A 27,460-nucleotide genomic window follows, 5' to 3' on the forward strand; every position below is an offset into this window, starting at 1 on the left:
GTTTTCCGTAAGGTTAGAAGTATAGAGAAACTAGATTTGAATAGTGTAGCATGGGACGATAGAACTGTAATTTAGACTTGCAATGAAAATATTGTTAAGAATTTTGATAAAATAATTTAACGTAAAGAAATGAAATAATAGAAAGTATGGATAATTGTACAAATTCCAGCAAGGTGCTCTTTTTGTCTCTCTAATAAAATTGTAAACTGCAAGAAAAGCATCCCTGTGGCTGGATCCCAGTGAAGTCGCCCCAAAAGAAAGAATGCTTGTCGAGGTTAGCGATAGGCCAAGTTTGGTAAATGAGTCTCGCGTCACGGCGAACGCGGTTTTTCGGTCTTCGTTGTCGCTTTCACATCGCAGCACTCTTCCCATCTTAAGGTGAGTACCTCCGTACGGATTTTCTTATACGGGTCGATCTACGAAGCGCAGCTGGTTCAGCCTCTTCTTGAAGAGTGTTACATGCTGCCGAAAAGTTTTTCTCGTATTAAATGACTAATCATGATCAAATAATACCCGGTCGGTTGTAATCAAGTAAATAATCACAAATCTCAGCCTATTCGGTGTGCCTCTTTTCCAATAGATGTCCCTCTACACTTGCACTGTGCCAATGAAACTCCCTAAAGCCCAATGAGAGTTATTTTGTGCGCAACGACGACGAGTGACGACGACGAGTGAACGTGTGCTTAGCACGAGAAGCTCATAGCTCAATGAGGCCACTGTTGAGAGGTCGCCGCGCAAAGCAAAAACAAAAGAATATTTAAATGAAGTTATGAAAAAAATTAGGAAGTAAGGAAAATTGACTCAATATACCCTCGACCATGTCAACGCGGAGGAAGCAGGTGGTAGGGTCAGATGCACTAATCATTGGCAAATGAAGTTTTCAACAAGGAATCGAAATATATTTAAAAGTGTTATTGGTGATTAGGTGCTATATGGAATAATTTTGTCATGATTTTTCTTGCGGTTATGAAATCTTCATGCGTGTGATTTTCTCGTCCCAAATCTTTCGCGATGTCTTTTCGCCGAGTCATTCAGAGTCGAGGAAGAGCGGCTTTCTATTAACTGAGCTCTTCGTTCTCCGCCTCACTATTACGTTGCCAACAAAGACAGGATGCTAGCGTTTTGGGACACCAATATCCGGAACAAGCTCAAGTGGCGCAAGTCGAGTGGCTCTGGGGTTCCGCTGCTCAGTTCCATGTCGAAGGTTCGATCACAGCCGCGGCAGTCGCACTCCGATAACGGCCGAAATGCAAAAACGCTCTCGTGCTTAGTTCTAGATGCGCGTGAAAGAACCCCAGGTGGTCAAAATTAGCCCGTTAGTGCCCCTGCTACGGCATGTCTCATAATAAGATCGTGTCGTTCGGGCACGCAATTGAAGGCCTAGAATTTCAATTTTTCTTTTTCCAAGAGAAACGGTGCGGCAGGAGCAGGCGACTGCGTGTACAGACAGCTCGAACCATGTCGCGACGCGCGCTCACGAGTTGCAAGTCATGCTCGCTGCCGGAGCCCAACGCGAATGCGAAGGCGGCCACGGACCGCGAAGGTTCCGTCGGCGGGTTATAATATCGATAAAACCACGGCGACAACGCTAACGCCATTCCGTGTCCAAGAACACAGTGGAAGCATGTGGAAGCTTCTAGAACATTCCGAGTTCGGCAACTGTACGCAGGCTGCAACTTTTTTTTTCTTCTTTTTATTCCTTTGTTTTTACCATCCCCACTCGCGCCGGTCGCGGTGATAACAGCGGCGCGGAGGCTAGCGAGCCGGTGACGTCATTCGACATTAGACCAATGAGAGAAGAAAAGAAATAGCCCGGGCGTATCAACGCATGCGCCGAAGAGCTTGGCATCGTGGTCGTCGTGGACATGTAATGAGCATCCGGGGTCTTGGGCCGCCATTTTTCATTTTCCGTCTGCTTCGGCGTGTGTCGTGTCTACTGCCTTCTGCGTCGCACCATACCTCGAGCTCCAGCTGGTCTTAATTACGCGCTAACAGTGGCAGCGCTAGTCGAAGTTACACGCTGCGCATGTTCCCGCATTCGGCCGACTCTGGAAGCACTGGCTTCATGCACCGGGGCCAGAAAAATGTGAGGCACTCCTCGAGAGACTTGTTACCCGACCCGCCTGCCGTCTCCGTCTCGGCAATTCCTGGCCCGCTTTCGAGCTCCCGGAGTGTAAGTGACCGCCAGCCGGCATAACTACGTTACTATACGCCGACGACACTCCGGTCGAGCCGGCGCAGCGTATATAAGCCGCAAGTCCTTCCTGCCGAGTACTCGTTCTTTTGTTGGTGCGCGTTTCCACCCCCGGACGGCGCCGGGACTATTGAACTGTGGATGAACTCTGAGCGTCGCCACTAACCCCAGGACCTGCGCGGCAACCCCTCGTCACGGCGAGCGTCGTCTCTACGAGCTTCGCATCGAGCGTCCTAAACGCTCAAAAGGCCTGTGCACTTCGTGCATTTTTTTCTAGATGGTCTAGCTGGCGAGGGTGGCGCATGCCTTAGAGAAGTTAACTGTTTGTTCAGTTGCACTAGTTAGCGCTCACTAGGGTTGTATAGCTACACTGCGAAATTGCGTAAAGTTAGTGTTGTTGCTTAGCTGTAAGCCCGAGGTTTCGTGGGCATGGCTTGCGGCCACACGGGTCTTCTCCGTGCCGGAATCGAAGAGGACGGGCCACGTGTTGCGGGGTGGCAGTGTATAGCTTCAGGTTTAGCTGACACACAGGATTAGCTTACACTGCGCAGGCTACAGCTGATAGCCGTCCTCTTACGACTGCGTCAGGGACATGGACCCATCCGAATGGCCTTGCGACCCGACCCCACTATTTCGTGACGGAGATAGCCCGCGCGCGTCAGTGCTATCGAGCGAAATGTGGAATGACGGAAGCAAACGCCATTCGGACATTACCTCGCCAGCTATTAGGCACTAACCCGCTCTACGCAGCACCTCGACGCCGGACGTCGCCTGCTGTTTTCGTCGGAGCTGGGCCGGGCAGCAAGCTACAGTAAGCGGCCCGTTTCGTTGCCGTTGTTGCTGTTCGTTTTTCGATGTGGGCTTACTGTCCTCGCTATTTTCCAGAGCATCACTCGCACCGTGCGCGGTCTACCGTGTTCCCTCGTAGGTGTGGCCTTGTGGCCCTCCACCGGGTAAGTACCACGTACAGATTAATAATAGTACTGCATCTGTGTTCTCGAGTGCTTAAAAAAAGCCTTGTTGTCGTTTCAGGATCCCGAGGTCCGCTTTCAAGAATGCGGACCACGAGTAGGAAGGATATCCAGTGTGCTGCTCCACGTCTGCCATGCTCCCAACGTCCCTCACCGGAGATGGCCTTGAGCACCTCTTACCGTGGCTGACCGCGTTGGCTCCTTTGCATTTCCACGTCCTTGGCGTCCTTCTGCTTCGGGGGACATCGTTTGCTACTACAGGTAAATATCGTTCAAACACGATTCGCACTGTCGCTGTGTCTTATTAATTATTCATTATTGTTATTATTATTCAATTTTATTCCTTGTTATTAATACTGTTGTTACTGTTATTCCCAATACTACCGCTATTTTTTTACTCGGAGCATAGCAGGTGGGATTACTGCAGGCACAAACGCCCTTAGTAGGAGCGCCAACGTGTGGCCGCACTGCCAGGTGCTCGCGTGTCGTAGGTGATACTCAACGCCATAGCGCATAAAAAATAAATTACGCGGCTCCCACGCGCTGTTGGGATCGGTATAAGCGAAGCTTTCTTTACGGTCTGCGTTGGTTGACGGCAATTGGCGGTGTTTTTTTTTTTTTTTTTACGTCGTATGTACTTACTCCGGCGCAGAGTTCGTGTGATATGTTTCCCTTGCGTAAACGACTTGTTTGTCTACGTAGTACACAGGACGGATAGCGATGCGGGATTTGCTTGTGCACCATTGTTCATAGCCGGGGAGAAAAGTCGGCACTATCATTGCCTCACAAGGCGAGTGGCAGAAGTGGTAAACTTTACATAAATTACGGGTCTGTACGTTCCAAACCAATGCATGTCCCTTTCCCAGAGCGAGGTATCGGGCCAAGAAGCGGGAGATTCCACACTGCGCAAACCGTAACTAGCTCTCGTATGATCGCGGGTGTTGTTGATGCACGTTAGAACGATCGAGACGGGTGACTGCTTCGAACATGAATGGTTTATTGAAGTAGCTCGCGGCAAGGAGCCCTTCTCGTATTCGTCTTCGAGTACCTTGGTGAAGGTATTTTACAGGCTCCCGCCTTCCAACTTGCACTGAGGTAGGCTCTGGCGGGATGTTTGAGGCACCCTTCAAAGATTTTGTTCACAGGTGTTCCGAGACATTATTTGTTGCCTTTCTGAATTAGACAAGCCCTTGTTATTTCATCGCGTCCAGGGTAACTTCTTTCAATTTGGCACACTTTCCAAAATGTTGTTCGACCCGATCTTCACACCACATCGCCTTTGGACGATGGTTTGGCTTGTCTCGTTTTGGCTTGAGTAGCACCTATTTACTTGATATATTCGCGATGCCATCTCATCCACCAAGCTTTCACGAGTTCGCATCTGCTTCGCCATGCTTCGTCTCCGTTGTATAGCCTTGTTTGTCCACTTCGAAGCTGTTGGCGTCCGCCTATGTTTGCAGGTATAAGTGGCATGGGCTCATTAGGTTAGCCATGCACATTCGTTAACGGTCAATTGTTAAGCGCTCCTTCAACTTCTGCTACAATTGTGCGTAGCTTCTCCACTGCAGTTGCGCTTCTTGAGATTATTTTTCGCATCGATGTCTTCAGGCTTCGTATGAGGCGCTCGAAAAATCCTTTCTCCCCACCTCCACGGGGCGCACTCGGCTATTGTTTTCCATCTGTGTGTACTGCAGTAATCCTTCACCCGTTCGTGCCCAACAGCTTCAAGCATTTCTTTCTCGGCATTCATAAAGGTACTGGCGTTGTACGAGCAGATTAAGGCAGGTATAGCCCGTCGTGCGGTGAACTGCCGGAAAGCTCGTAAAAAAAAAAAAAACTGGATATCGACATGTCGTTGGTCATCTCAAAGTGCGCTCCTCTCGTTACCGCGCAGGTGAAAGTTACTACGTGTTTTACAATGTCGTACTTGTTTTCCGCATAAAGTGTTCCGGTGAAGTCGGTTCCTGTGACTTGCAATGGGCTTGACTCGTTGACTCTGTCCGCCGGGAGGGGAAGCAGAATTTAAGTGGCCGGTCTTGTGTTACGCCTCTTGGAAACTATGCATTTATTTAAACCTTTTTACAGCTTGGCGACCTTGCAATATTCAGAACTTAGCCTGCAGTTGCACTAGCGTTGCTTGAAATCCGCCGTACAATATTTGATGAACGTGATGTGTTGGCGGATCCGTGAAATACCCGTGCTTTGCATATACGATGAAGTGCCAGCTTTGATTCTTGGCTGTAGTGCAAGGGTCCTTTTTGTCTTGTCAGTCCTTTGTTCTAATAATAGCCTTGCCCATTTATTTTAAACGATTTAGCGCTTGACTCAGTATTGCCACTTAGTTGCCTCAGTAGTACTTTTGTCGTATCCAATATGTATCTGCAATTATATTCCTGTAAACGGTCTTTGTGATCTTGCGTTGTCTATGAACCTGAATACCCATGCTGTTACTCTTATATGCCGCCTGTATGACGAATTTTATTTGCAAAATTAGTTTGTTCTCTTGTTCCTGTGCAGGTGTGACAATGCGCTTTGTGTGATCGTCCATCTGTATATTCGTGTGAATCACGCTTGTTCTTTCCAGCTACACCGGTGTAACTCATTCGGGTCCATGCCACCATATTTTTCGAGTCGGTCACGCGCTTATACCACGTGGGTGTAGATCGGCCAGAGTGTCTTCACCTTGAATGAACGACTCGCTCGTTTGTTCTTACTTCGACGACTCTGTCAACTAATGTATCCCCTTTGCTTCTCCCTCTGGTACAATGCATTAATCATTGAGTCGGTCAAGCAGTGCTTCTTGAATTCTTGCGGTGAAGCGACTTGATGTAGACGCTTAGTCTTGATGCTATCGCCGCTGCCATTAGCTCAAATCTTGCTAAACTTGGCTCTTTGATTGGAGCTACGTCGCTTTTCGCTGTCGGTAGCCTTCGTTCCATCGGTTTGCATGACTGCTAAGTGTACTGCCGCTTCGTATGCTGTTAGACTCGCGTCGACATACAGTTTGTATGCTTGTTCTAATTGATCTTTGCATGCGTAGTATTGGAGAACTAGAACTAGCAGCTCCTTCGTTTCAGACATCACGTCCCTCCACTTGTCGCATTCTTCTTTAAGGAGTGGCTCATCTCACGCGTCGTCCGTTCTATAATTTTTGAAAGCCTATCCCTGCGCGTATCGTAAAAGGTGACGGCAAACCAAGCGCATCGAATCTTTCCTGCTTGTGCAGCATTGTCCTTTTGGTTAAGTACGTTGTTGCTGGTAAGCATGCATACTTGTCCGCAGGAAATGATAGCACGTCTTTTGAGTACTTCCACGAAATGGCAAGAAGCATTGTGTATCCTTTCAATTGAATCCCTATGTGATCGTCGTCCTTTTCGTTTTCATCTGTTTTATTTAGGCTCTCTTCATTGTATGTCCATTTTCTCAAGTTCATCGCCGCCTCTTTAATCACTTGTTTTGCCTTTTCGTACAAGTTGACCGCACCTTAAAAAGTAGTTTACCCCAGGATTACATCATCCACGTAAATCTTTCTGTACTATTTCTTGCATCTCCTAATCACTCGGCCACTTGTTTCAAATGGTTCTTGATTGTAACTGCCAGAAGAAACGGGCTCGGAGTTTTACCGGAACTTACTCGTCATGCTGCTGGTTTGTACTTCATTCCGCAGCTTTTCCTCAATCGTCATGCTCCCACCACAGAAATCTCATGGCATCTGTCCTCTTAGTGGATCTAAATTTGTAGGAATGCCTTTTCAACGTCTCCAACTAGGCCACCTTTTCCTTAAAAAGTTGATGTCCTGCCTCCAGATAGTCCTTTCATGACACGCCTTTCTGCGTGTGTGAAGAGGCGTCGAATACTACACGAACCTTTCTCGTGACTCGATCTTCTCGAAAGCCGCGGGATGTGGCATGTAATACCACAGCGTAGTCAGTGGTTCTGAGGGTTCCTGAACCTCTTCCGCGACTTCCAAGATCATATATTCTGAGATTGCGTGATCATAGCGTAGCAGCATATTGACACGAGTACTTGTTTTTTTTTTCTCCGGCGATAGCGTTTCACCGTCTATCTACGCGCTTGAACCGCAGATCAGGAGGGAGGAAAGAGAAAAGCAGAAGAACCGCAGATCAGATTTTCGCCGATTGTGTTCGCCACTATCGTTGTGCCTTGAGCGTAGCCTGTTTCTGGGCACACGTCCTCCCAGAAAAGTTTAGCAATTCTGGTTTTCTACTGTGTTCTTGATCCTCACTACACGTGACATCTGGTATAGGTGCTTCACGTTCATGCACCGCACGCTCCCAACAAGCCGCAATCCATGCCTGAACTCCGAAGACAACCAACGTTGCCAAGGACCAGTGAGCAAGTTGCAGGCTGCAAGGATGGGCCCCGGAGCACGGACTTCTGCCTGAGACGACCAAGATCACGGTCAAGTTAACATCCATAATGGAAGCCCCAGGGTCCATGTTTCAACCCAGGGAGCCACTTACCTTTCTTCGTCGAACGATCCGGAAACATGGATTTCTTAGACTTCTGAAATAATCTCAGTGTTGCCATGTTTACGGAAGAAATGAGCCGTCTATTCCGCCACGCCAGTGGTTGAAAGCAGTGGCGTAGCAACAGGGGCGGCCGGGGGCCGTGGGCCCCGGGTGCAAGGGGCCAGTGGGAGGGGGGGTGTCATTTACGCCTGAAGACACCCCTCTTACCGCCGGCTTGACTGGGCGCAAGTTGCAAAGAATGCTCCGGTAACCAGTAGACCGAGCTCATGCACCCGATGCGTTGCGCCGCAGAATTGTCGACTGCAGCTATATCAACACCCCACAAAATAATTGCACGAATGTGCGGGATAAAAAACTTAATTTGCGAAATGGTCGCTAAGCTACTCGCCTTAGCGGAACGTTTCATGTGGGGTGCGCTCGTGCTGTGCGTTCATGCTGGTGTTAAGAATGGCGAGCTGCAATGCAGGATTGCCACCCAATTACGACTGGGGAACAAGACACGCATCCCCCACTCTCCGTCGCTTCAGCTAGGATGCGTTCGATGAAGCGGGCTTTGTGCGGAAACCGCCGCCATCCTCTAACCCCGTCGCCGTTGTGACAGAATGAGTTCGGCGGGCGAACTATTGTGCCCGAACTCCCCATTGCGGACCTGCTCTGCTACGAGTGCGCGAGCTGCCGCGGGAAAGCCGTTTTTTGTTGCTTCCCACGCGCCGACCGGGACGCAGGACAACGAGCTACCCAGAATGGCTCCGAGCTACCCGGAACGGCTCCCCTCGGACGTCGGCTCCGGACATGGGAATGTGTGTGCCTTTGTGTGCGTAGGCCGTCCTGCGGAAGGCGGCTAGTTTTGCGATGAAACACGAACGTTCGCCGCCTTGCATCGCCGGCGGACCGAGTGTTTAAAAACTGCTGTTGTGCGGGTGCTCGATACACTTCTCTTGAGCAGTCATGTTGGACTGACACTTTTTCTTATGCAGTCATGTTGGACTGACACTCTTTTTCTTCAGCAGTCATGTTAGACTGATGCACTTTTTCAGGCAGTCATGTTAGACTGATTTAAATACTGTAAGTAAACCCATATTCCTCGTTCTCGATGAGAAGCAGTTCTTCCCTTCAACAACATCCTCAGCGTGGATAAGTTGGACGACGGCATGGGCCAGCTACCTTCTAATTCATGCCGGACTCCAATCTTGACAACGGATCACGAGCGACGGGATTGAGCCCCCAATCCTGACACTGGGAGCAGGAGTCGCTAAACATACAGTGAGGCGTTGTAAGGCGTTGGGGCTCTTGGGTCCTTCTTCCGTTCAGAACGCGCAGTGAAGACGAACAAAGACAGCAGCAAGAGGGCGTTCAACCAGCGCGCCCGGCGCTCGCGTTTACGGCAAATCGTTCGTTGAGAGCGACGTTGCATAAGTGAGGCCGTCAAAAGTCGCGAATGGGATTCTCTAGATCGTCTTCAGACTCTGTTCGGCCGAAGAGTTTGGCGGCGTATGACTTGACAGGCTGTAGTCGCGGACCCGCCGCGATATCCGGCTCGCTTTTACTTCCCCTCTCCTGCTCGCTCCGAGAAGCCGCTGCGAAACCTTGCCGTTATGTTTCACGCTTTCCTTCTTACCCTCGAAAGTTTCAGAAAACTGTTGTTGTTGTGACTTCACGTCACAAGTACAGTGTCTGTTTCAGCTGCACAGAATTTTATAAAAAAAGAAAGGTGAATTTTGTAAGGATATTTCCCGATCGAGATTCCATGAAGTTATGTCATTTTGTGATTACTAGGAACTCGGCAGCGCGAAAAATAGGGCAAATGAGTAATGACCATATCCTTAATAATCCCGTGATTAGTACTTATAGAGGAAGCACTTCAATTCGAGAATTGGGGACTCGAAGTCATATAATTAACTCAACAAAAATTTCTTAAACAAAATCGTTTTGGATGCTACAACCTACAGTACTTTGGCACTGCGGGCGGCGCCCAGTATATGGCAGCAGCGAAAGAAATATGAAATAGTGGACCAGTGACGTTGATCCGTTAATCCTCTCTATTGCGAGTGCAGACCAACAGTAGTGCAAGCTTTTGCTGGCACGGGCTTCATCGCGGCCTTTTCTTTCTTTTTTCATGGGGACGCCAAAAATCGACGCGAAGCGTGCTCTATTGTACCGCAGCTCGGATAATCACGTTTGTATACGTATAGCAGCAAATGAAAACAAGGTTTTATTGGTCAGAATGAAGAGAGCTCGTAATTGTCATAGCATTGGCGCCCGCGCAGCTGGGAGGCAGGTAGCGTTTTCTAATAGGGTGGGGAGATCAGCGTCACTGACAATTTAATTTTCGTTTTCGTTCCGGGCTGCCCACAGACAAAATACTGCGTGCCATAGTACCTACGACGATTTTTGTGAAGTTGTTGTTGGGCAAGATATGAATGTCGGGCTTCAATTTTGCAAATGCAATATTGCCGCTAAAATTGGTCATTAAAGCTTTATTAGAAAGATATTTTTTGTTACTTGTGGCGTGAGTCATGTTTTCCACGATGCCGCATTTGTATTGGCTGCCAAGCCCCACAGTCTGACAGAAGATGTGCACATGGGCTTATCACACGTTATCAGTGCAGCACCCTGTGTTATTTGGCGCAGGAAAAGTAGCGTGTATATCTGCTGCATTCGCGATCTCTGGGAAAGAAGGCGAAGGAGAGGGTGACCCGGGGAACGTGAGCAGTATCCAAGGCGTCTGTACTGGTGCTGAAACCCGGAAATTGTCGATATCCTCGCCTTCCTCGACTACATCAGGGGGGGGGGGGGGTGGCAGAAGACCTATGGGCCCCGGGTGCCAGACGACCTAGCTACGCCACTGGTTGAAAGCTTGGGATAGCACTGAAATTTGGACAGCTCGAGGACACCTCATGACAATCACTGTCGCGGGACAATATCTTCGTTTTTCTTTACCCTTTCCGGCAGTCGGGGGAGTCTTTCCATTGCATTTTCCATATCGATTTACAAGTTAACGCTCTCATTCCATTGCAAGTGGACTTGACAGCGACCGTTTACATCTACTGTTTTACTCCGATTGAATTTCGGCTTCCTAAGTATTGACACTCTGTTTGGGGATCCCCGTTGATTCAATGCTCCAAAACCTTTGTAGCTCTTCCTGAATTGCTTCCGCAGCTTCAACCTTCAGAACCATGACCGATTGTTCTTATGCTTGATTAAATTGTTTTGGGGCCCTTCTTGGGGAACCTTGTCGTATTCAACCCCGTATTATTTCAACTGCCATCAATCTGCTTTCGATATTTCACGTTCTACCAGCGAAGAGCTCCCAATGATTGAGCCCTTCAGCAATCTTATAGCTTCTGTTGCAGTCTTCTCGGTTCTGTCATCCGCCATTTGTAGCTTTAGTTACATTTCTCATGTTTAAATTCTTATTTGTAGCAGGTAGACAACGGATATGACGTCGGCTTGTAGATATTTTTTTACCACAGCTGATTTGTCTCTTCGCGTTGCTACAGTTAATTGGACAACGTTAATTTGAAGTTTTCGTCTCCTTCGAATGCACCAGTCGTCAGCCTTTCCTGTCTATCTTCGCTCCTATTTATTTTACTAATCCAGCTGTAACAAATGTCCGCTGGCTTTGGCTGTCTAATAGCAATCGGCACTGTCTGCCACCCTTATCCCCCCCCCCCCCTATCCAAGCTACAGCTGTCTCCACAAGCGCAAAATTGTTTTACATATTCAATTGCGTGTGTGGTAGCCGTCGTCGCTTCCGCTTGCTGTGTCTACCTTGCTGCACCGTTATGCCTACTGATCTAGCATGTTGGCCTTTGCACTACTTACATTTCCCTCTTGCTCTACAAATAAGTCAGTGTTCTGGCCGGGTGCATCTGAAACACTATTCTCATTGATAATGGCTTTTTTTTGTTATTGGAATGTTCCGGCGACAGTCCTCAGTTGGATGGTTGTTCTGCTTGCACAACAGGCAGCTTCTGTTTCTGAGCTATAAAAGCTGCGATTCCGAGGCTGTCTTCTATTCTTTGGCTTCGCAACTATCCTGTTCACGCTGTGTGTATTCTGGAAAAGATATTTACTATCGCTGAAATGACTTAACGCCTGTCCATCTTTTCCTCGCATTGTTTTCCTGTTGCTTTACGCGCTAGATTTCATGGCTGTTTTTCATTGCTTCTTCTGTTGGGCAAACTTTGTCATTTCCACATTAGGCAGTTTATGTATTTCCCTTGCGTCTTGTTCTGTACTTAGTGATGCCGCCGGCGTTGTTCTATTCAAATCTAACTGTATGGCCTCTCGAATTCTGGACTTAGGCAAGATCGTCATTTTCATGTCGTACTCTATCAAATACTGCTGCGGCGGTATTTTTTCCTACAGATTCCTCCATTTGTTCTTTGGCGCTGTTGAGGCTTTCGCTTATTCTCTTGCGCTGTGTGCAACTTTGGTCTGTTGAAGAAGTGGTTCTTGTGGGGAAACGAGGAAAGGCTAGCACTATCTTATGCAACCCTTGCGGGAGCACTGCTCAGCGCCAGCAGTGAGGGGTGATGGGAGTAAAGGAGAGGGTAGGAAGGAGTAAGGTAGACTTCCTAGCAGCATCAGAGCAGAACGGCCATGAGGGCCTAGTGGGTTCTATCGGAGGAGTAGGCTGGTGATAGACCGTATAGGAGGTGGCCCAGCATAAGCGAAGTTGTGGCGGATAAGGAAGCCCGAGGTGGTGGGATGGCCGTTAGGCTATATCTTTGTAGAAATTCTCTATAGTCTCGCCGAGAGCCCCGACGAGTAGAGGTACTCCACGACACTTAGGAAGGCTGGTAGATGGTTACGGCAGGGGATGAGGATAATTGCATTAAGCTTCGTGATCTGGGGGCGAAGCGCTTTCCTTTTCTTCGTTACTGTACACTTCGCTCATTTCTAGTCGAGTAACAATGGCGTCTTGCTTGTCAGTGAGCTGTTCCGATGTTTATATATGGTTTTCTCTTCGGTCTCGTTGCCCGATCCACTGCTTTTCTGCTTCCGTTTCCTTTTCTGCTTCTTTGCTGGTTGACCTGCCTTATGGGCGCGGATGTAGTATGCTGGTTCACGGCACCATTGTTAAAAACGATAGACCGGTGACTGCTTCGAATATGAACGGTTTATTAAAGTAGCACGTGATCGTGACAAGGAGCCCTTCTCTTGCTCATCGTGTTCGAGTGCTTCAATAATATTTTACAATAGATTTCCATGCTGTGGCGCATAGCCTCAGCGGGGGATCGGCCAAGCAGTGGGTGGTGCAATAGCACATGCACAGAACGAGTCATTGCCGAGGAAGCAGCCGGCACAATTAGAATAAGACACGAACAAATACAAGCCTGCTTAAGATGTCGCATTGTGTAGCGCGGTTAATTACGCAAGAGAACGTGCACGCACCTGTTCTCTTTCTGTCAAACACGCCGGTATGAACAGCTTCAAGAAAGCTTCGTTTCACAAATTCCAACATGTTCGATGACTCCGCATTTGTCCGCAATGGCACTTTGTTGTAACGGACGCACCAGACACGTATGGCCGATTGCTGTTGCATAGCTTGTCGAACGCGAGCGACGCTTTCTCATGTCTCTTACGGATTCTTTAGTCCCGTCCCAAGCCTCTTTCTGTGTTTTCGCGCTTTTCGTGCCGTCTTCTTCTATAAACCATATCCGTATTATTCAATTTGTAACCTCATTGAAGTACCGTTCGTCGAGAATTCAGGAGCTTACGTATAACACGGCTTGCTTTGCCTTTCGTCTTGCCTTGCACTAACGATGGATGCGTTCTATAGTGACCGCTTCCTGACCGAGCACATCCCGATTCTGTAATGCCGAAGAGAGCTCGCGTGTCACTCCTGCCTCTTTGCTGCTGAGATTATGGAAGGTTCGGAGCTGCACGCGCTTGCGTCTGTCGGGAATGACTCGACTGCTCTGCGTACGATTCCCCGTAACGTGGCTTCCCGCTGTCAATAAACCCCGTATCAATGGTATCTTCTACTTGCGTATTCCTTCGCCATAGACGCCATAGGCCATAAACGATATGACTTGACAACCTACCGACATTTTCTAGATGGTCTATTTTTTTGTTTCAATCATTCCATTCATACTAATAACCTAGATTTCGCAAGCTTTACATTTCTTTGCAACATCCTTAACGAGTTTCTATTATTCAACCAGTGTCATTTCTTTAATGTCTTTAATATCGACAGCAGCTTCCTCAAGTTCCTTAGCGATCTGCTTGAGGTCTAGCCCTTGGTTGGTTTCGATGTACCCTCGCATAAGAAGCAAGCTGAAGTACATAACCGTGTCGATCACCAAGGATGGTCGTGGGAAGGCCAGCGCTACTAAAAAGGTATTGTTCGCGCTAACACACGTACCACGTTCGCCCACCTGCACAATGTAGGTGACGGGGTTAATTTGAGACCCAAGTGCAGGTAGCGCTGCCACGCCCGGTCACGACGGCGTTGACGGTGCGGCGTTATCAAGTTCGGAGGTATGGCTTCGCTGTGTCGAGCTGTGCAGAGCGGTCCACACGTGTGGCCGTTCAGGGTCGTACCACTTAATCCGACGAAAGGTGTGGCAGGGAGCAACATGTGGCGATGTGCTCCTGCGCACCCAGAGTCACATCGAACCACACCGCTTGTTCCACGCGCGCCGGCAGATCCGGCGTGAACATTAGCTGCAGAACGTAGAACTGGTCAATTAAGAGACGAGTCCTGGTAGCACTGCCATGCCCATGCCTTACTGAACCAGCAACTAAACCAGCGATCAAGATGCATAAACACTGCGAATAAGTGCACAGGACGATGATGGTTGAGTCGCTTGGTAGTAAAACAAGCATCGTCCGATGCTCTTTGCTGTGTATGCGCCTGGTTAACTGGTTTAATTTCTCCTTCGGTATGTACCAACTTCCCCCAGCACTTGGCCTTACTGCATCCGTGCCGTATTGTTCCAGAATCTTGACCTCTGCTTCCGATTGCAGCCCACGTGTAAGGTGGATATCCAGCGCGCTGCTCCACATTCGCCATCCTCCCAACGTCCCCCTCAGGAGATGGCCTGTAGCACCGCTCCTACCTTGACCGATCGTTCCCCTTTGCCGGTGCGGTCTTCCTGGCAGACGAGATTGTTCATTGCCCTTCTTTGCTACGGGCAAGTACCACGTACAGACCACTCGTACTACAACTGTATCCTCGAGTGGTCGAACAATAAGCCTTATTGCCTCGGTTCGTTTTAGATTCGCCGTCTCTTTCGTTACATCAATTCGTTTCATCGCTTGGACACGTATACGACAAAGGAAATAGAATATGAGGAAAACGAGGGAATACAAGTGCTTTTCGATACCTGACCAGGTACTTGTCCTCGATATTTTGAACTCGAGCAACAGCGGTAACCTATCATTGTCACTAAAATAAAAAAATGAAATGTAAATTTTCATGCACATTATCAAAATTCACTTATCTGGACTACCAGTTCATAAGCAAGCATGAGATGTTTACTATGTGGTAATTATAATTCAACACATCCCATCACTAAACAAAGCTTAATGTTCCGTCAGCAATTATTTCCTTGTTTATTTATTCAATTACCTCACAGGCTCCCGAAGGAGTATCGCGTGAGGGGAGGATACAGGGAATTAGCAAAAAGGAGTACAAAGTGTACATTGTTAGCGAGTAAACATGAAAGAACAAGTTTCTGACAATGGTCACGCAATACAAAACAAACGTTTCTTTTGGGCGAAGAAAACCCTCCTAACCATTTGTTGCGTAAACTCGGATAGCCCAGGAAAAAAACCTGGCATCTAAAAAAACAAAAAAAATATTGTACTAGCGAGCGTGGGGGAAACAATATGGATTGGTAGCTTGCTGAAATTTATCTAGGACTTTGCTTGCTGAATTCCAGTTTCAATGTTGCAACTATTCACGACAGCGGAGTTCAAAAGGTCAAGGCTGTCTGCCGTAATGTCCTCGGTTTTTCATGTTTTTTGTAGATCTCTTAACCTCAGTATCAATGTCGCCAGTATGCACGTGCGGGGATGGATTGCGAATAGCAATTTATGATCTCAGGAGTCCTTAGTAGTCTGTTCTTCAGCAACATTGAAGCGAAAGGAAATGCTTTATTTCGTCGTTCGCCTTTTCATTTTAGTACTAAAAGTTGTGCCCCACATCAAAATACATACTGCATCTGTGATTGACCTGCATCTAAGTGGAATTTGGTCTCGCCCTTCCTAAAGCACCTATTCTACCAGATGGCTTCATGTTTAAATTGCCAACATCGACATTCCAAGGTAGTCATGAAAAGCATCCAATAATATTATGCTGTTGGTCCGCTCTATATGAGCAATGCCCATAGAGACCTAAAGGGTTTACTCCCGTGATTGGTAACTTAAAAAGAATACTGACTTCGCTTTGCTTTATGTGCTTCAATTGAAACTCGTTCGCATCTAGCAACTTTGGCAACTCCCTTAACCACCTGCTTGATTGTATTTGTTAAGTCAGCACTACATGAAACAATTCATGTAATCCACGTACAAAACTTTTTTTTATATTGGTGGAATGGTAGAGATATTATTTACCTATAAAGCAAAAATAAAAGCGGCCCTAAGATACCTTTGTGCTACACCTTTAGTCATTGACATTAGCCTGGAGATTGATGCGCCAGTGAAACGCATTGTTGCAATTTTGGAGATAGATTCTAATTAACTTAAAGTCCCCACCCACTTCTATAAGAACATCCCGAAAAGTAGCCGCCGTAGTTGCTCAGTGGCTATGGTGTTGGACTGCTGAGCACGAGGTCACGGTATATCGAATCCCAGCCACGGCGTCCGCATTTCGATAGAAGCGAAATCCGAAAGCACCCGTGTACTTAGATTTACGTGCACGGTAAAGCACCTCAGGTGCATGGTCGAAACCTCCGGAGTCCTCCACTACGGCGCGCCTCATAATCAAAGTAGTTTTGGCACGTAAAACCCCACAATTGAATTTTAATTTAACATCCTGAAGAGTACTTAGTGTTAGACTTCATCAAAGGCCCATCTTAGGTATAGAAATATTCATACTGCATTGAACTACCGTTCCATATTTTATTATTGCTTCCTTTGTTTGCAATATCGGTAGCTCAATTAACTTGTCCTGTTCAAAGCTCCACCGGTGTTGCGAAATCACTTCCATGCTTTTTCGAGAAAGCGAGAAATTTTTTGTGCAAAACGCTTTGGTATGTTCTAGTGGAAATGCTTAGTACGGATACTGCCTTTTCAGGATCCCGACGTCTGCGTTCAATTGAGGCCCATGAGTCGGGTTATCCAGTGTGCTGCTCCCCGTTTGCCATCCTCCCAACGTCCCCCTCGGGAGATGGCCTAGAGCACCGCTCGTACTCTGGCCGACCGTGTTTGTTAAATTACATTCCCTCACCCATGGCGTCCTGCTGGCAGTCGGAAACTTGCTCCTCGCCCACCACTATACTGGTGAGTATCGCGTACTGACGTCTCGTACTTCGGCACTGTCCTCGAGTGGTCGACAATGAGCCCGCTGATGTTCTCGTTTTGCAGATGACCGTTTTCGATGGCGGTGAGCGAGGAGGACGTCCGAGGCAGTCTTGCCAAAAGGTGGGAAATTTTGCATATTGTGGACACTACGTCCGAGATCACGGGGGAAATATTATTCTGGCAATGAAAACATGTTATATTTTTTCTACGTCAGAAGAGCCTTTTAGATTTAATGTGCTGCAGTGTACGGATATGGGCAACAGTAGTTGTTTATATTAGCAGACAACTGAAGTCAATGCGACATGCCTGAATTATTAGACGGACGCTATTTTGCGAGATTTCTAAATATCATCTTACGTGTGGCCACCTTAGGTTACGCTTTGTGCAGCTGACTGCAAGTCGCAATGACAGACATTACAAAAGGCTCACGTCAGCGACCTCGGCCACTTTTTTGGCGTCTACAGTGCGAGTAAGACTAAATCTTGAAAGCAGTTTCAGCAAAGCTGGTTAGATGTTTTGTTAAGCGCTGAATTCCTGCACTACGGGGTGATGACCACCAGCTTCATACGTTTCGGTCCATGTGCTCAGACAAAACGTGGCCATGTATAACAAACTGAACATCGTGTAATTTTTTTATTTTCTAAGCAAAGTATGACGCTTGAAACATGCCGATAAGGAGCCGGAAGTGTAGCTTCTTATTTACAGATAGCTTTCTTGATTGCTATTATATATTGCTTGAACGCGTGAATAACTGACGCTAGCACTCGATGTCTGATGTTTGAAAGGCATCTTATCAAGGCATTGTACCTGGTTTCGAAACTTCCTTATTTTTTTTTCACTGCCGGCCACTTAGGCGCACATATCTTCGACTCCATCGTCCTTGTTTTGCGTTTCCTTGACGAATGGGTTTTAGTTAAGTCAGCTGCAGGGAATTGTGCCTCAGATTCTCGGCAAGCGACTTCCTCACAGCGTATAGATGCTTTTCTGAAGTACACGTGACAATTTAGCAGCACTGGTTTCTGCTAAAAATTCCAAGTATTTTCTTGCCTACGTTCCAGATCAGATGCTTTTGAGCAATGATCCTTCCACGGCTGTGCTCGTTTGCACATCGGCTTTGCACTGGACATTCAAGTCTGAGCGTGGCCACTAACCCCAGGACCTGCGCGGCAACCCCTCGTCACGGCGAGTGTCGTCTCTGCGAGCTTCGCATAGAGCGTCCTAAACGCTCATCAGGTGCACTTTGTGTATTTTTTCTACATGGTCAAGCTGGCGAGGGTGGCGCATGCCTTAGAGAAGTTAACTGTTTGTTCAGTTGCACTAGCTAGCGCTCACTAGGATTGTATAACTACATTACAAAATTGCCTAGCTGTAAGCCCGAGGTTTCGTGGGCATGGCTTGCGGCCACACGGGTCTTCTCCGTGCCGGAATCGAAGAGGACGGGCCACGTGTTGCGGGGTGGCGGTGTATAGCTTCAGGTTTAGCAGACACACAGGCTTAGCTCACACTGCGCAGGCTACAGCTGATAGCCGTCCTCTTACGACTGCGTCAGGGACATGGACCCATCCGAATGGCCTTGCGACCCGACCCCACTATTTCGTGACGGAGATAGCCCGCGCGCGTCAGTGCTATCGAGCGAAATGTGGAATGACGGAAGCAAACGGCATTCGGAAATTACCTCGCCAGCTTTTAGCTATTGCGGCGACCTTACGTCGCCTACGGTCTGGAGCGCAGCTCGGCCGTGCAGCAGCTACGGTAAGGGGTCCATTTCTTTGTTGTTCCAGCTGTTGTTTTCTCGTTGTTTACTTTCCTCCTTGCGTCGCAGATGACCTTGATCGCTACTCGTGCAGTTACCAACCATCTTAACTATTTCGCATTCCCTCGGCGGTGAAGTGTTGCTGGTGAACTGGACTTTGTTCCTCGCTCGGCACTACTCCTGGTAAGTATCATAAACAGTAGAATAGTAGTATGGCTGTGTTCTTGAGCGTTTAACAAGCCCTTTCTGATTTCAGGTTCCTACCGTCTGCTTTCCATTGCGGCTATTCACTAGCATATCCAGCGAGTGCTTCTGGACATCGTCTCCGGCCGTGTTAGGTCTGCATTTTTCTCACCGGTGGCTTTCAGCTGGGATACCGAGATTCGTTTAACTCCCTGCACTGCTTCTGACAAGTACCATGTATACACTCCAATTTTCTCGTGTGCCGTATAAGCCCTGTGGCATTTAAGGTTCCGAACGTCTGCTTTCGAATGAAGCCGTGTTTTCCTCTGACGGCTGTGGTTCACGTTCACTCAGTGCTCCTTTCATTAATCTTGTTGCTACACCTTGCCGGTTCAGCAACTACAGAAACGTTGTTGGCTTCCGACTAAATTCGCTGTCGAATGTATTTACTATGCAGACCTTCGAGGTTAGGTTTATGCTTCGGAAAACTTCCTTCGCCACAGTTTCCAAAAGGCTTTTGTATGTCTCTCTCCGAGCAAGACGACGTTGAATTTCTTCCGTTCCTGGTTATATTTCTTAGCTGAGTTCATTTCCTCACCCGCAATTTATTTCGTCTACTCGGAGTGCCACATTTTTCACAATGCTTTTGTAGCTCTACATAGTCTTCACTTTAGTCGAAGGTTGCCGTCCTATTCTTCAATGTTTCCTCCCAGTTTTCTGGTTCCGCCCATCGGGTCCGCAGAAGTTAGAGGAATGGGTTTTCCAGGTCCATCGTCAACTTCTGTTAACGATTGCTTCTTAATGATACCACCTACTTCGTGTACTCGTGTGTATAGTTCTCCATTATGCAGTACACATCGACCGATTGCTTTCCGCAGTAGCCTTCAAAACTACGAATAAGCCTTTCATAGAAACCGCTCTCACACGGGGTTTTGCGGACGAAATTTTCACTTGGTGATAAGTCATGAATTGTTCAGTTTATCGTCGTAATGTTGCTGTGACCGCATACAATCCCTTATTAGTTCTCCTGAAAGTCTTGCGTTGTTGCTGAGCACATTTACGTTCGACCTGAGAAACGCCTAGAATAGTGTAGAAAACCGATGTGAAGCGTCTCCAACAGTTTCGCAGTGTACACCTCTTGTCACAGCACATGTGAAAGTTGCTACACAAAGTTTGGATGTCTCCTTTCTTTCTTTTTTTGTGTAGTTGCTCCCAGCGCACCGTTGAAATGTAGACCAGCTATTTCAAACAATGTGCTCTTCATTACTCTATCCTCAAGACGAGGTACTTCCTCTTACAATTATCTGGCATTGTATCTTCGCCACACAATGCACTGTCGTATTACTTCTTTCACTTATTTTCGTCCTCCGATTACCTTAAACCTTGTTATTATACGCGCCAGTGTACCGCGTACTCCACCGTGAAGATTGTCCATGCAGGTGTCGCACTAATAGTCCAGATTTCTTTCATTTACATTTGATCGGGTGCTGCTCCTTTTGCGATACGGCCCCTACAGAAGGCGCCCTTGAAGTCTCATTGGGTCTTTATCTTACTATATCTGGCATTCGCCTATTATCTGCACATTCGCTTGCTTGCTGAATTGCTGCAATTTTGCAATATACACGCTTTGTTCTAGCCAAATGAGGCAGGTTTCGGCGGTATTTATTTCTTCTGCTTTTAGTGGTCCGTTGAACTTGTCCTCTAATATTCACGGAACGAAACATTCACGCAGTTGCTTTCCAAATATTCAAGTAACTGCCAAACCTGTCAACTTCAATGCCTGGTCTTGAGATCCTTTTCGACGTATATCTGACACGATAATTAACTTTTTTCCTTTCATTATTAACCGGCATTTTGTAACGGCTATTTCGTCTGTAGCAACTTGGATCCCTTCCACAAAATTGTTCACTACATCTTTTCTACAGTGACTCCTGGTTATACCTGCTCGATTTTTCAGTACTATTGACGTATCCCCATTGTTCTCCTACTGAGTAATGCTTTTTTTTGTAGTCTATGTTCAACGGTTGCTTCATACATTTTTCTATCTCCACTGCAGCACAATTGCACAAGTGCTCCGATACTTTACTGTTGCTCGCAAGTTCTAATTTGCGACTGACGATGGTGTTCATTAGAGCTACTCTGTTCTTCGCCAGGACGAGCACTGTCTCCGCTCTGACGTAACAGTACCATGAATGCTGCACTTGAATACACCGCCGGGCTTGCATCCGAAAAAAGTTTCGGCGCTTACGTTTCGTTTCTTTTTGTCGATGCGCTTTGAGGCATATAGTCATTTATCTTCCTCTGTACATTTCTTCATAGAGCATTTATCTTCGTCTGGGAGAGGGTTGTCTCAAGATTCCGTTTTTTTCCCGTCATTGAATACCGATATTAGCTGTTGCAGTGCAGGACGTTAGAAATTCCAGCCGACCAAATATTTTTGCCCTGGCTTGAAATACTCATCGCTTCGTATTTCACTGGAGTCTTCATATCGATGGAAAATGAGAATACCGTCGGCCTTGTCCCAGTTAATTCCTAGAATACTGGTCTCGCTTTATCACGTAAGAACGGCACCTCGATGCGAATTCAAATTCTCATTTCTTCACTGTATGTCCATTTCCTAAGATTCATTGCAGCTCGGAGAACTTTTTTTTGCTTCTATGTACACGCCTTTTGCCTGGTTTTCTTATGATGTTCCAAGCATAACTTCGTCCAGGCAAACTCACTTAAGTTTGCTGTCATTGCAAGAATTTCTTAGAAAATAAATGTTGGTACATTTGCATTCACATTTACTCCTATCTGCAGATAATCATTCAGAACATTCCTGATCTTAACCACGTACGAGGCGTCAAATACTACGCCTAATTTTCTTGCTAATTCGTGTTCTCGAATTGCTTGATGGCGCGATATGGTAGTTATTATTCAGATTCTTCCGAACTCGCTTGTTCTGCTTTCCAGGTGGGAAACATCTCGCATTGAACAGTTATATTTTAACTCACTGCTGCATTTGTCTGGTGTCTTCGGCGTAGTCTTCCGATTGCTACTTCGTTGATTTACACGTTAACTTGTTCTCTCCATGCTTCTGAACAGTCCTTGTAACTACATAGTCCACTTTATGCACAGTTTCTTTCTGGGGAGCTAAGCCAGTATATTCCGCCTTCAAAAAGTTCAAAATGAAAGTCCTCAGTTTCTGCGGCGTCAAGAACCATGACAAGTTTCGTGTTTCGCAGTTCTACACCACATAGGTCAGGCACAATCCAGTCGGGTATTTTCTATTTTCCATTGAATCTTCGTTTCGTCTTTGCACTGGGCTTTCTTCCTCGCCTGCACTACTACTGGTAAGTGTCGTTTACACGGGACTGGTATTACGACTGTGTTCTCCAGTGTTTGACAAATAAGCACTGTGTCGTTACAGCTTCTGCACTCTTGTTTTCAATTGCGGTCAACAAACGTACCCAGCGCGCTCTTCACGACTCTTCGGTCTACGCTCCAAAAGATTACTTCAGGCACGAGCATCATCTGTCCCAGGAGCGACTGCTGTTGCATCTACTACATTCTCTCGCCAGTGGTGTCCTGCTGGTAGACTGGACTTGTCTTCGCGACCTGCACTACTACTGGTAAATGTCGTTTACATGGCACTGGTATTACGACTGTGTCCTCCAGTGTTTAACAAATAAGCACTGTGTCGTTACAGCTTCTGCACTCCTGTTTTCGACTGCGGTGGGTACCTAGCACGCTCCTGCACATCGACTCTCCGTTCTGCGCTCCAAAAGAGATTACTTCGGGCACCAGTATCACCCGTTCCATGAGCCACAGCTATTGCTTCTACGTTCTCTCGCCGATGGCGTCCTGCTGCTAGACTGGACTTAGCCTGGCGCCCTTGCACTTGATTCTGGTAAATATCGCGTAAACACGACTGTACTGCGCCTGCGTGTGTTCGAATGGCCAACAGGGCTTGTCATTTCAGGTTCCCGGTGTTCGCTGTCGCTTGTGGCGCAAGCGAAACGTTCCAGCACTCTCGTCTACAAGAACATTCCTGGCCTTGCCTCACGAGCAACTATCTTCAGCCCGGTAGTGCTGCCGCGTGCTCTATACAAGCTTCCTCCCACTAGTGAACGCGTCGCACGCCTCTGTCTTGGCGGTGTCCTGCACTTGTGTCGACGGCGTGGTCATGCTCTGAAGGACTGCGTGGGCTCACCGTCCCGAGACCGTCCATCGGATGGGCTCCTACAGTTCGCTGTTGCCTTTTTCCGCAGGCATGTTCACGTTTTGTGTAGCAAGCTTTTCTGTTTTGCAAGAGTGGCGCACATTGCTCAGCGAATGGATAGCGCTTCTAGGAATCGGGTGAATACGGAGCCGAACAGTAAAGGTCTGGTTAAGTGGACACCACTGGGTACTTAATAAAGACTGTCGATGTTTTCATGAGCCGATCTGTAAAGTTTTGGTGGCGAGAGTAATGGACATTCATTCATTGTGCTCTTTCGTAGTAGTAGTAGTAGTAGTAGTAGTAGTAGTAGTAGTAGTAGTAGTAGTAGTGGTAGTAGTGGTAGTGGTAGTAGTAGTAGTAGTGTGCTCCGTTTTTTCGATCGACGAGAACGTATGACATGAGCTCCACTGCTACCTGGCGCGCTTCGAATTTTTTTGTTTTGGTAGTATTTCCAACGTCACAGTTGCTTCACTTTTCCCGGTTCATTCCTGTTGAAAGCTTCCTGGTTTGATGGTTCACTATCGTCTATGGACATAGGCTTTTGGATTGGTCAACCCGTTTGTTTCTTTGGCTTTCCTCTATGGATTGATCTGTCCTCGTTTCAGCATTCAGCGGATTTGTTCAGGCGCCTTTCTCGTGCCAGAAACGGTCTTCACACATTCTCGGTTTTTCCACGTCGCTCATCACCGACTCGAAAAGATTAACATGCCACTACAAAAGGACACAATGTCAATGAATGGGAAAGGGGAGGGTGGTTATTCTCGCCAACAAATATTTCCTGATTTGCTCATGATAATGACGTCCATATTTAAAGACTGGTTGGTGGTAAAGGTCACCGGGCTCGCTGTTTCTAGTTGTGTCCTTCACTCGTGAAATGGTTTTATGGATCTACATGGTCCAACTTATGTATCACCTGTCGTTTGTTTATCGGACAGCGCTACCCGCTGTCGTCGCTTGTTCACCGCTTACACCGCGCCGTAGTTTGATAATGGCGTCCACAACTGTCGCGTACTCTGCAAGATAGGTAAGAAAGCTGAAACGCCATGGCGCCCTTCACGCGGCTGTGACGTCATTGCCTGCTGACTGTAGTTCAGATTACGCACACTTGTAATTTCGTGATTAAAGTGCACCGCGTGAGCCATTGTCAAACAGCTGCTTCGAAGCGGCTACATCCACTCCCCTTATGCCAAGTCGTGTGTAAACGTCTAGAGAAGTGACGAGCAAGCTCAAAGAAACCTTGATTAGAAATGTCCGCTTTACTCGTATTTTTTGTGTTGAAGGGAATTAAGTTTACCAGTTTCACCCGCACTTTTTTTTCTGTACGCTGTGCGTCTTTCCATTGCTTTTCGCACGCATCTGAATGCGTTTACGTTGAATAGTGATCGAATTTGCACATGCTACCACTGTTGTCCTAATCTCGATATAAGGACGCACACTTGATTTATTACGAATTACTTCCATTGTTCTCAAGCTGTAATAACCTTACCTCTGCGTTGCTGGATAACCAAATATAAAATGAGCACTGTTCTTGGTAAATGGTTACGTATGCCGCATTGCTTTGCCTTTTTTTTTTCGCTGCTTTCATACGCTGTGATGAAAGTCGAGCAACCACGCATTCGCGGTTGTGCTCAGTCGAATGCATTTTTCTTAACCTCTAACATACACACAGCGCAATGAAGCCTTACTGTAGAAAGCCTTTTTATTTTCCATCTTCAGTTACACGACAGTCCTGCAATTGCGCCACACAATACTCGCAATCAATTTACAATACGACCAGTGTGGTGATTTGGACTTCTTGATATGCATCCGCCGTGGTTGTTTAGTGGCTATGGTGTTGGGCTGCTAAGCACGAGGTTGCGCCATCGAATCCCGGCCACGGCGGGCGCATTTCTATCTGGGCGAAATGCGATACCCGTTTACTTAATTTGGGTGCACGTTAAAACGCCCCAGGTTGTCCAAATTAGTCTCCCATTGCGGCGTGCATCATCAGATCGTGGTTTTCGCATGTAAAAACCTCATAATTTTTATTGTGTCATTGGAGGCTTTCTTTGTGTAACGCAACTGGTACGTGGACGCAGAAAAAACGAGATATATATATAGAGAGAGGGAAAGGCAGGGAGGTTAACCAGAGAAGATCCGGTTTCCCTCCGGATCCGAAGATCCGGAGGGAAGGGGGAGGTAAAGTGATAACAAAGTAGAGATAAAGAGAGGAGCACAGTCATACAATCACAGTTGGTCACTGTCTCCGCACACTTTCACCGCACAGAACAGTAGCACTTGCAGCACTATGAACATCTGTTCATGCTACAGCTGCTTGTCCATTTCTGTAGCCCTTAAATATTGCAACAGTGCTATCGTCGCCTTCTGCTGCGATTGCTTGTGATGGCGGCATTTTAATATAACTTCCTCTGTTAGAGGTCTTCGGTCAAAGCGCCCTATCGCGTTTGCAAGCGATCGTCTCTGTAAATTATAGCGAGGACAGTCACAGAGGTGCTGAAGAGTCTCCTCGTTACCACAGTTATCACACGAGGCGTCGTCGGCCAATCCGATTTGGAAAGCAAAGGACTTGGTGAACGCCACCCCTAGCCATATTCGACAAAGCAGGGTAGCTTCGCCACGGCAGAGTCCAGCTGGAATGCAAAGGCGTAGAAAAGTCTAGGTTATGCAGCCGGTTGTATTGAAAACTTCCTGCATTCCACAAGGAGAACGTGATATCTCGGCTGAGCATTCGGAGTCTTCTTGCGGCATCTGTCCTTCATAATGGTATCGGCTCCTCTTCGTCGCCTTGAACAGCCGACCGAGCAGCGTTATCGGCGTGTTTGTTTCCTATGACGCCGCAGTGACTTGGAAGCCAATGAAAGGTCACGTGGCGTCCTTTCTCAGTCAAGGTATGGATTAATTCTCTGATCTCGTATACCAATTGTTCGTGTGGTCCACGCCGCAGGGCTGATAGCAAAGACTGCAGCACTACCTTCGAGTTGCTGAATATTGACTATCTTCGAGGTTGTTCTTGGCTGACGAGACGAAGTGCAGCCCAAAGAGCTGCAAGTTCCGCAGCCATCGGTGTCGTTGGGTGACAGGTCTTGAAACTGATGGTGGTGGCTTTCGCAGGGAAAACCACAGCTCCAGAGGAACACTGGAGAGTAGCCGCTCCATCAGTATAAATATGTACGTGGTCGGCGTACCTCTCGTGCAAAAGGAGCAGACTTAGTTGTTTAAGAACAGGTGACGATAGCTCAGATTTTTTCTTGATTCCTGGTATGGTGAGGTGCACTGCAGGTCGAGTCAAACACCATGGAGGAATCGATGGCTTAGTTGCGGGGGTGAAGCCTGGTGGAAGGCAGCTGTAATAATCCAAAATCGTGGTACAAAATGATGCCTGTGGCCTTTCTGATGGTAGTGTTGCCAGATGGCGGGAACAGGCGCGGGCAACGTGCCTAATGAGCACTCTCAACACTTCCACCGCAATGTGTGTTTGTATGGGTTGGTCCCGGGAGATTGCAATAGTCGCCACTGTCGATGTGCATTTTGGCAAACTAAGACAAACCCTGAGAGCCCGAGCTTGAACAGCCTGTAGAGCACCAAGATTTCTGGCAAGTGTTGGTCAGTACGGGCAAACTGTGTCTCAATAAGTCCATAAAAAGAGCCGTGTACAATTCCAACATTGCATGCACCGACATTCCCCAAGTCTTTCCGCCAAGAAACTTGAAAAGCTGTGAAATTCCTGTCAGACGCTGTTTCAAGTAGGTAACGTGTGGGCTCCATGAGATCTCTATGATTATTCCAAGAAATCTGAGTCTTCTCGTAAGAAATTATCTGGCCATTTATTGAGATGGCGTAAGGTGCGATTGGTTTGCCAGTGAAGGCCATCAGTGTACATTTGTCTGACGAAATTTCAAGATCTTGGTTGCGGAGGTATATAGCTGTCAGAGTAGCAGCTTTTTGAAGTCTTGCATGTATCTGAGGGCGTCACACCTGAAGTCCATATATATATATATGTCGTCTGCGTACATCGATATCTTGATCGCTTCTGGCAGATGATCGAGACCAATGAGTGTGAGGTTAAATAGGGTAGGGCCTAATACACCGCCTTGAGGAACACCTCGGTAGGTGTAGTGTCGTGCGGTCTTATCATCGCTGGTACACAAAGATCTCATAAAAAGGTAATGAGAAATCCATTGGAAA

The 27,460-nt window shown here is 47.3% G+C and overlaps 2 long non-coding RNA genes across 4 annotated transcripts; both read left to right on the forward strand.

Moving 5' to 3' along the window:
* The first annotated feature begins 1,517 nt into the window (after positions 1-1,517).
* LOC139060004 (uncharacterized) lies at positions 1,518-20,354 on the forward strand. 3 transcript variants are annotated; one of them, XR_011514559.1, is made up of 9 exons: positions 1,518-3,005; positions 3,080-3,147; positions 3,227-3,426; positions 14,637-14,803; positions 16,909-17,114; positions 17,199-17,255; positions 18,194-18,317; positions 18,958-19,071; positions 19,145-20,354. It is a non-coding gene; the product is annotated as an uncharacterized lncRNA (long non-coding RNA). The 3 variants fall into 3 exon arrangements; XR_011514557.1 differs by having other exon boundaries at positions 1,519-3,005; positions 18,194-18,368; XR_011514558.1 differs by having other exon boundaries at positions 1,519-2,442; positions 18,194-18,368.
* Positions 20,355-21,157: 803 nt separating this feature from the next.
* On the forward strand, positions 21,158-25,009 carry LOC139060005 (uncharacterized). Its single transcript, XR_011514560.1, has 4 exons — positions 21,158-22,406; positions 22,484-22,685; positions 22,763-22,963; positions 23,036-25,009. It is a non-coding gene; the product is annotated as an uncharacterized lncRNA (long non-coding RNA).
* The last annotated feature ends 2,451 nt before the right edge of the window (positions 25,010-27,460 follow it).

The sequence above is a fragment of the Dermacentor albipictus genome, chromosome 5 (assembly GCF_038994185.2).
Source record: "Dermacentor albipictus isolate Rhodes 1998 colony chromosome 5, USDA_Dalb.pri_finalv2, whole genome shotgun sequence".
Lineage (NCBI taxonomy): Eukaryota > Metazoa > Arthropoda > Arachnida > Ixodida > Ixodidae > Dermacentor > Dermacentor albipictus.